Genomic DNA, 10,270 nt, shown 5'->3' on the forward strand with positions numbered 1-10,270 from the left:
ACCCACATTGTAGAGGGTCATCTGCTTTACTAAAAGTCTACTGATTTAAATGTTAATCTCATCTAACCTCACCCTCACAGAAACACCTAGAATAATGCTTGGCCAAATATCTGGATAGCATGACCTAGTCAAATTGACACATAAAATTAACCACTACATGTGGTTTAGTCTATGTTTAATTGAAGACTTCCATCATTTCTTAAATTCATAGGATCCCTTGAGTGCATCAGGCCATTAGATCCACCTTTTTGCCATTATAAAGGCACGTATGAATCATTTAACTCCCTGTGCCCGTGCTGAGCCACGCACAGCTTCAGGGGGTCTGCAGGCACATAAAGTCTTCATACCTGGAGTGGGGGGCCAGTCCTCACACGAACCAGGTGGTTCACAAGTAAAATAGGATTAATCTCAACACACCTGTTTATTGAAATGTTTTTTATCTTGGCAAAAACATCGATCCATTCACCCATGTATTTTTTTAAATTTACTTTTTTAGGTAAATCAAAGACTGTGCAATATAAAATTGGCTTCTAATTGGACATCAAAATGCCAAAAATATAAGGGTGGAACTGTCACTAAATCTAATGTTTAATATCCCTAAGAACGTTGGTATACAGTAACCACCAAGACTATTTGTGACGTGACCCCTTTAAAAGCAAGCCGGCCATTTAAACACATGCTACTTTTACAAAGAAGTTGCCGTCATTGTAACTTTGGGGAATGTAGCTGTTTTTACATGAGATCTTGATAGAATTCCTAGAACAGCATGTGGCTGAGACTTGTCTGGAGGTGACCTGTTTCTCCAGCTGTTGTAAAATGATAACTTATCAGAATGTCTACTTCACTTCTCTTTTTGAGCCTCTCTCCAGCCTGGAAGAGTTTCTTATTTTATTATGATACTCTAGGTATTTTGTCAGCGAAAGGAGACCCTCCTATGTTGAAAACAAAGAGGTAACTGAACTTATGACCCTTGATTACAAGATGAATTGAAAAGCCAGTGTCTTCTGTTGCAGGACTGCTCAACCCAAACGATCCTCTCTCTTGTCCTTTACGTTAGCTATTTTCTGCCAGAGCAAAGGATGCTGCCTTTGTGAGAAGTCCCTTGGCTTACAATTTCCTACCTCATCATTCACTATGACTGTCACCACGGGTGCAATGCTGTCTGTGAGACAGGCTGCTGCCTTTACTGCTGCGGCTAGAACAAGGAGATTATTTCCACTTTTGTGGTCATATTTGCTGTGTATTTTGAAGAGATATTCATGGTAGCCCACTACTATGTATCTATATACTCATGATAATAGACAAATACGAAGCCGTGGAAAGATGCGTCAAGCTCAGGGGTGCTAGAGTGGCGCCCAAGTACAGGACAAACAACATACGTGACAGTCGAAGTCCTGTCTCAGAGGAAGGAACTAAATCAAAACACAAGTAAGACATTCTGTGATTTTCATTCTTGACATGTGTCCTTTTACTCTTTCATAGATTTCAAAAATAGTTACTGTTACTAGCTTAGCGACAGAGACTCCTCTAGATCCACAGGGCATTCACCAAGGAGCTACTGCTTAGGTTACTTTCAGGGTGTGTTTTCTAATTTCCCACCCCAGGCACATGCATGAGGTAGTTGTTCCGTTTTCCTGGCATACCTTCCATGAACATGTATTTAGCTAAGCTGAGTCCTACTCATTCTTGGAGTTCGGCTAAGAATCACTTCATTCAGAAAACCTATTCTGACTCCACATCCGATTTGGACACCCTTTTCTAACTTGGTTCCGCGGTACTCCCTTTTACACATTGGCGATTTTGCTTCACTGGTCTATCGTCATCGTCATTGGACTGCGAGCACCTCACAGAAAGGGACGCTGAAACTGGCAGAGGGTGTAGCCTGCTCCACCTCCTACTCTGATCTGCATCTTCATCATCGTACTCTTCTTCACTACTATTCTAGTTATCAGTCAAATGTGTGTTATGAGCCAGGTGCTGAACTGTATGGTTTGCAGAGATTGTGTCATGTGATCTTCATGCCACCTCCATGACATAAGCGATGCTGTTGTTCCTGTGCAGCAAATTAAGGCTTGTAGCGATAGGAAACGTGCAAGTTCACGCTGTAATTCACGTCTGTATCTGGCTGACTACAGAGCTCTTAGCAAAATGTCACGGAACCTCAATAATTGTTTATTAAACAAAAAATAATTAAGAAACAATTAACATTCTTTGAGAATAATGTCCTCCTCTTCTCCTCTACAACACTTATTAATATGCATGTATGGAGAAGATATTAAAAATATGTTGGTATAACAAAGTTGAATGTCATGTGTATGATGTGGTAACCGAAGCAAACCCTGCTTATTCACAACCAAGGCTCCTGCTTCTCAGAGCTGGAAGTTCCGAAGTCTGCCACAGGTGCTCTTCTTTCCTGGGAATATTATTAACGTGCAATTTTGCTGATCTTTGGGAGAGTGGAGATCTGCCCCTTCTTTCTATCCAAGACTGGCTCTTCTATATACCTTGGCCACATTCCTGTGAGTTGAGAGACCTGGCTTCGAAGCTGTCTACTGAATAAGCCAGGGAGACTGAATTGTAAGAGTCATTGAGTGTCATCCTATATCCAATGTTTAAAGATTATTAATTCCCATAAAAGTAATTTCTATATAATAAATTAGAAATCTAATCATTAGCGATATAGACAGCATTATATAGATAGAGATATGAGCCATCCGTGTGTGCCTTTGCAATGCTTATGTGAAGTTACATGTATGTCTGTGGAGGTATCAAGCAATGAAAGTATATGCAAATGACCCCATCTGGAAAGCTACTAGGGAAATGTTGGGGGGCCGGTGTCCTATTATGTGAAGGACACAGAAGGAAACGAGGTGGACATAGCAAGTGGTGGCAGTGAAGAGACAGGCTGGCAGGACAGCCCCTGGGAGAGCAGAGGATTAGAAAATTCACAGGATTTAGACACAGAAATCAGGGTTTCAAAGCCACATCTGCCATTTCCCAGACAGGTGAAAATTAGCACATTACTTAAATTCTCTGTTCCAAGTTTATCTTACATAAAAAATTATACAATCTCATGTTAAATTGTTAGAATTAAATAGTCAATTGAAGAAGGCATGGATCTGTCACCTCGCAGGAGGTTAAAATATACCTACTTTCCTTAACTTTTAATATACAAACACATTTACAGTGATTTTTGTTTTAAATTATTTTGTAATTCTGGATGAAAGAAAGAAACCCTCCAGCAATGACTTTCTATGTTTACAACTGTCATTTCTTAACCTGAGGTCATATATTCTTGGGAGTCATTAGGGCAGCTCACACACAGCGTATAGCCCAGGAGACGAACTCTGGACACATGTGGACTGTCTTCCTCTAAGAGTTACACTCGGAAGACTAATTATAGAGGAGAAATGTTTTCCTCACATGTTTTGTTGGAGTTATGGTGATATTACATTACTTGTAGCATAAATCCATTTCACAGGAGTTTTACTCATTCTTTTTTACCTCAACTTTTTATTTTGAAATTTTCAAAGAGAAGTTGAGGAAAGAGTACGAAGAACACAAAGTAACCTACTACTCAGACTCAATTTTTTAAAAAATATTTTGCCATGCTTCTTTTATGTATTGATCTACTTTTACATATTTTTTTCTGCTCAATTATTTTAAAGCAAATTATATACATGACAATCCATGCCTATAATTAAGTCTCCTACAGTAACCCCAATACAATTTTTATACCCTGTAATACTAACAAAAATTCTTTTACAGTTTGTAACATCCAGACCATATTTAAATTTTCCAATTATCCAAAAATACCATTTATGCTGTCTTTTTTATTAATATTAGATAAGGTTCTAATCATATTTCATTCAGTTCATTTGGTTGTTATTTCTCTTTTGTCTCTTTTAATCTAAAAAAATCCCCCTTGTCAATTTTTATTTATAATTATTGTTTTGAAGAACATTTAAAATTCTGAGTCTATCTACACTGTTTTGGTAGATATTTCTATAACCCTGAATTGCCTGGAAACTAGAAGTTAGCTTATCTGATCAGAATCAAGTTGAATCAGTTTGGCAGGAATAGGTGTTATGGGTTGAATTGTGTCTTCCAGAAAAAAGATAAGTTGAAGTACTAACTCCCTCGGAATATGACCTTATTTGGAAATAGGGTCATTGCAGATGTAATTAGTTAAAATGAGGACATACTGGTGTAGGGTGGGCCCCTGATCCAATGTGACGGGCGTCCTCACAAGAAAACGGCCATGTGAAGACAAGGCCACGCAGAGAGAACACCATGCAGTGAGGAGGGTAGAGTTTAAGTTATGCAGCTGCAAACCAGGGATGCAACCAGCAAACAACCACGAACTAGGAGAGATGAGGGAGGGCTGACTACCCTGCTGATTTCAGAGGAAACATGGCCCCACTGACTTCTTGATTCTGGACATATTCGAAGCAACCCAGTCTTCAGCACTTTGTTAAGGCAGCCCTAGGATACTAGCAAGATAGGTCATGCTGTGTATTTGAGATTGTACCACATTTGGAGGCACATGGCGTCAGATATCTCATTATTTATGGAGCTGAGTTTGATAACTTGGTTAAGATTGGATTGCTCTACTGTAATAGTATGTTTTATTTTTTTTTCCCTTTTCAATTAACAAGTGATTGCTGGACTAACCTTGGGCACTGTGGAAATATCCTTCCCAATAAATGTTAACTAATGACTTTAGTGTCCGCTAATGATTGATGACTCTTGACCGAATCAATTATTTCCTTGAAGTTGAAACAGGGCGTTTTCTAACTCCTTCCACGTTTATTGACTAGTTCTTTTCTGAGAAGAGAAATATTCCCTCATGAACTGGGAATGGATTGTAATAGTTCTGCCTAAAATGCAGGAAAAGCATTCAGTTGTCACCAACAGTGATGCTAAATGATGTGCTTTCTCCACCCTACCCCAAGCCCACATCTCCATGAACACAGGGCTTTTCATTGATTCAGTGTGGTACAACACAATACAGTGAGCACGCATTCTTGATGATGTATTTGTCCTGTATTTGGCTGGTGGGAGCAACTTAATGCCTCTGTCCTCTGTGCATACCCTCCTTGGTCTTGTGTACCTTGTGTTCTGCACAAGACATTCTAGGCTAACTTTGTCCTTTACTGTCCCAGAATTTCTCTACGTTTTTCCTAGTGCCTTTAACGAAAATGGTATTTAGAAGCAATGGTTTAGATCTAATTGGTTCCCACTGCTTCTAAAGTTCGTATCTTTTAGGGCCTTGGAGAGTTATTTATTTATTTGTTTATTTACTTCCATAAGAATGTTGACAGGATGTTGATGTATTGACCAGGCTGGAGTGCTGAGGCACAATCATAGCTCACTGCAGCCTCGAACTCCTGGGCTCAATCAAGCCTTCTTCCTGACTCTCAGCTTCCCCAGTAGCTGGGTCTACAGGCACGCACCACCATACTCAGAGAGTTATTTTTTATAAAAGAGGCTGAGCTCAAAGTCACATTACAAATTTAACATTTCAGGGTATTTTCTTAACTTCTTTGATGCTATATCTGTATCTGGTTTTCTCTCTGACCCTGGAAATCTCAGTTTCTTATAGCTTTAACATACATGGTTTTTTGTTATATGAGACAGCTTGACATTTATTTTAGCTTATTTCTGTGTTTTTTTAAAAAGAATTTAAAAATCCCAACAAAACAAATTTGCAAAATTAAACCTTTTTTTAACATTTTGTTTTATTGTTATTAGCAATGATTTCTTATATTTTCTATGCTGTGATAAGAAGATGTATTTTAAGAGTGCGTACAAACTTATTACTGTTACATCTTCCTGATTTCTTGAACATTTATCATTAGGAAACATTCCTGTTTATGCCCATTTGTTTTTTCTGCTGCAAATTCCAATGTGCCTGTCACAGTACTCCATTTCAGGTTTTTTGTTTGTCTGTTATTGTTTGCATTTGCCCATTGTAACTTTCAGTCTTCTTTTCTTTTTCTTTATGCTTTGGTATATCTACCAAACTTTCCTTTTAGTAGGAGGATTAGTTTATTTGCATGCATTGTAATTATTGAATAAGTTTCTTCTATTTTGTTTCTTTAACTTTCTTTTTGTCCTGATTTTCTTCCTGTTTTATATTAATATCTTACCTTCTTTTGGAATGATCTTTCCTCCCTCATTCCATTTCCTTCATTGGTTTCTGAGGTCTCTGTCATAATTTTATCTTTTTTGGGGGGGGGGATAGAGTCTCACTCTGTTGCCCGGGCTAGAGTGCTGTGGCATCAGCCTAGCTCACAGCAACCTCAAACTCTTGGGCTCAAGCAATCCTCCTGCCTCAGCCTCCCTAGTGAGTAGCTGGGACTACAGATGTGCGCCAACACAGCCGGCTAATTTATTCTATTTTTTGTAGAAATGGGCTCTTGTTCTTGCTCAGGCTGGTCTTGAACTCCTGACTTCAAATGATCCTCCTGCCTTGGCCTCCCAGACATAATTCTATCTCTTTTTTGGTTATTAAACTAATCTTAAAATTTCTACTTAACTTGTCACAGTCTAAATTAAATTAGTATATTTATCTTTTTGTTAGAAAATACAAAGACCTTTTAATTATTTAATTATCCTTCAAAATTAAAACACTTTAACTCTATTTATCTTTTCAAAATTAACACAAAGTTTCCTTCCAATTGACTATATTTTTCCTGTGGTTTTCAATCTAATGCCTCTGTCCTCTGTACATACCCTCCTTGGTATGTAAGTAGAAGTAAAAATAAATTAGCATACAGATCCCTTAATTTGCAAAATTAATGCCTTTGAAATATCCTCCAGTAGTTCAAACCTTTGTGATGTATGTGGAAATGTCTCTATCATAACAAAAAGTTTATGTCCTGAATACCATAATTTTACAACTTCTTGTTACAAATTTTGCATGTTCTGAACCTGGAAACAAATATTAGTTAGAACATAAAAATTATATTTGAGGCTAGAGCTGAAATCTAGTCTGTTTTAAACTGATATATAATAATAGTCAGCCAGGGTTAAGATTTCAATATTTAGGGAGGAATTTTCTTCACGGTTCATCAGTCAGGAAAATTTGCAGATGACTAGCATGTTTAAATTTGCTTTTCTATATTAAAAACTAATATGAAAGTATGAATAAGTAGTTCATTATAATGTGCTGCTTTGAGGCAAATGAAGATACCATTAAGACACTGCACAATGGAAATTGCTAAGTGCCCATTAGTTTGCAGTGACAGCCAGGAGGGCACCAGCCTGGGTTCAGCGGGAGGCTTGCAGCCACAGTACCCAGCTGACGGGAACTAGACCTGAGACATTTTCAGACCCTTCAGTAAAACAGTCCGAGGATTTGCAGATGTGCCATGTCCTTTGATCTGTAATCCAAACAACCTTTAATGCAATATCTAGAAGGGAAGACAATTGGCTTCTGCTGAAGAAAAACATTGTTTTTCTGCCTTATTGGTGAAGTAGGAGAATAGGGGAGCAATGATATTTAAAAATTATAAACTGTGTGTACAAGAAAATGACTTAGCTCCCTGTGGTGTATTCAGTGAATTATATAATAAACTTTCATTTGCAGAAATCATACTACCTTTTACACCAAATGTTAGAATCTCAAGCGGTAGTTATTGAACATTATTTTATATGCTTTTCACATTGATGTTTCTTGGTTTCAGCTTAGAGGGCTAGTTTATCAGTGACACATCATGGCAAATTAATAGGTACAGATAAAACCTTCCATAAATATTCATTATATCTCATTACTGCAAATTAATGAGATATTTTAAAATTAAGCCTAGTCACTTTTAGTACTGAGAACCTTGTTTTAATATATGATGTGCAGAGATAAATTATGATCATGAAAATGACTGAGCTCATTATGAGAAACTTTTAGATAGACTTTTTAGTAAAAATTTGTATATGGACTGACTACTGTTTTACCTGATTTTAGAAATAATAAGAAATTCTCTTTACATCTCTATACTCTGAATTTACTTCAATAATACTTTAACTGTTCTCATATAATATTGCAAAGCAAAGAACTTTGTATGTAGAATATATAACACATTTAAACAATTTAGAAAAGATGTCTCCACTTGGAAGTGCATGCCATAGTAAATTAACATTTAAAACCAAATATGATTTTTTTTTTTTGCACAAATAAAGATTTAGTTTGGTTTTTCATCTGCATTAAGAACCTGAGCAGATAGTCAAGGAAATAAATACATATAGTTTAGAATAGATTCTACAAACCAGTTAGAACTGGTTTCACTCTCTTTCTGAATTACTTAGTTCCCTAAATAGCCACTAAGTAGGAATAATGCCCTTAGAGAACCCTCAGGCTCTATCTACTCAGGTCAGCGGACACCGTGCCCAGCGAAGCTGTTCCTGTCCTGCTTGAAGGCTGACAAGATCATGCAGATTCCATTTGAATTAGGTCATTTTTATGTGCCTTCTTTCTTACATCCTCTCTTCAGAGATATATCATGTCTTTTTCTTTCTTTTCTTTTCTTTCTTTTGATTTTTTTTTTTTTCTTTTTTAAGGATGGCTGAGTGTATGCTGTCCAGGCTGGAGTACAGTGGCAATTCACAGGCACCATCATAACACATTACAGCCTTGAAATCCCAGGCTCAAGCGATCCTCTTGCCTCGGCCTCCTGAGTAGCGGGGACTACAGGTGCGCGCCACTGCACCGTCTAGATATACCTTTTTGAAAAATCTTCGCTTTTGCTGTTTCTTGATTTATTTCAAAGAAGTTATAGCATTTTTGTTTTCTGAAATTATTACTCCAATATAAAGGAAGGTCCTTTCATTATCTCCTCCTTGTAAGCACATTGATCGAATTCTCTCAGTTTGGCACCAAATAGATACTGCAGCATCACATGACAATTGGATCAACTATCCTATGTACACTGACAATTAATTTCAATCCTTCATTTACATTTGTGAAAGGTTTAGTTATCTGACTGTATTGACTATTCAGTTCACTTCTCCAAAAAAATAGATTTAGCCCAAATAGGGGAATACCCAGAGTCAAAACTCTCTAAAACAGAACAAATCCTCTTGAAATTTTAAGCCTTTGTTTTCTCATCTGAAAATGGAAGTTATTTTATTAGATAATACCTGAGATAATCTCTAGCTGTAAAATTCTATAATTCTAATTATATTTAATATTAATATTTTCTTTGAAATATAGTTTTTATATGTTTTATTAAATTTACTAATCTGATGTTTTCTAGAACAAAATGATCTTTACTCTTTGGTGTTTAAATATGTGTATCTCTTCATTCATTACATTTTTACATAGTGAGCACCTCTAGAATATGAGCCCATGAGAGAGAAGCCTCACAGGCCTTATTAACTTCTGTGTCCATAAGTTTCAGAACAAAGCTGAAGGGTTAGGGGCACTGGCCGAGTAGAGAAGGGTGAGTGCTAGGCCTCTGGAAGAGATTCAGAGATGATTACATGTGGTCTCTTTTCAGAAAGCATTTATCATCATCAAGTAGGAATGGTAGGAAAGGTATAAAAGCAGCCATTGCACAAGGCATCGCATAGTGACTGCTGGAGAGGACATCAAGGACATCGGGAATGCAGAGAAGGTCGAAAGCTCCCCATCATCCTCAAGCAGAAACCCCAGGAGGAAGTGGGTTGGATTTGGAAGAAGCAAACCCCTGAAGTCCAGGATAAGTTCAAAATCCGGAGAAGATATGTGTTGACTACTCTTTACTTTTGTTGCTTTGTCTTAGAATCAGGTTCCTTGTTACTTGATACCATCAAAAATAAAAACAAACAAAAAGAACAAAAACAAACAAACCACAGAACAACCAGAGTACTTGTGGAATGCTGTTGGATACAGGGATCAATGTGGGGAAAACTGGCCTTTCCGCCATGTTATGTCTCTTTATACATAAACATGTTTTATCTCTCATTGTATATGGGCTTTCTTTAATGTGTTCAGTATAAAGTTTCATGCTTCTCCATAGTAGATTTACACGTTTTTAAAATATATTGTTAGTTACAAATACATTTTTCTGTTTTAAAGATCAAACTTGTAATATGTTGGGTATAAAAATCCCATTATCTTTAAATATTAATCTTGTATTATGCAACTTGCATAACTTCCATATTAATTCTAGAGATTTGTCTGCAGGACATTTTGGGATCCCTATTTGGACAGTCATGTAATCTGTGAATAATGGCAATTACTTTTTTCTTTTTCAATTCTCCCATTATGTATATTTATATATAAAATACA

This window comes from Propithecus coquereli, unplaced genomic scaffold (genome assembly GCF_000956105.1).
Source record: "Propithecus coquereli isolate 6110/MARCELLA unplaced genomic scaffold, Pcoq_1.0 Scaffold145, whole genome shotgun sequence".
Classification (NCBI taxonomy): domain Eukaryota; kingdom Metazoa; phylum Chordata; class Mammalia; order Primates; family Indriidae; genus Propithecus; species Propithecus coquereli.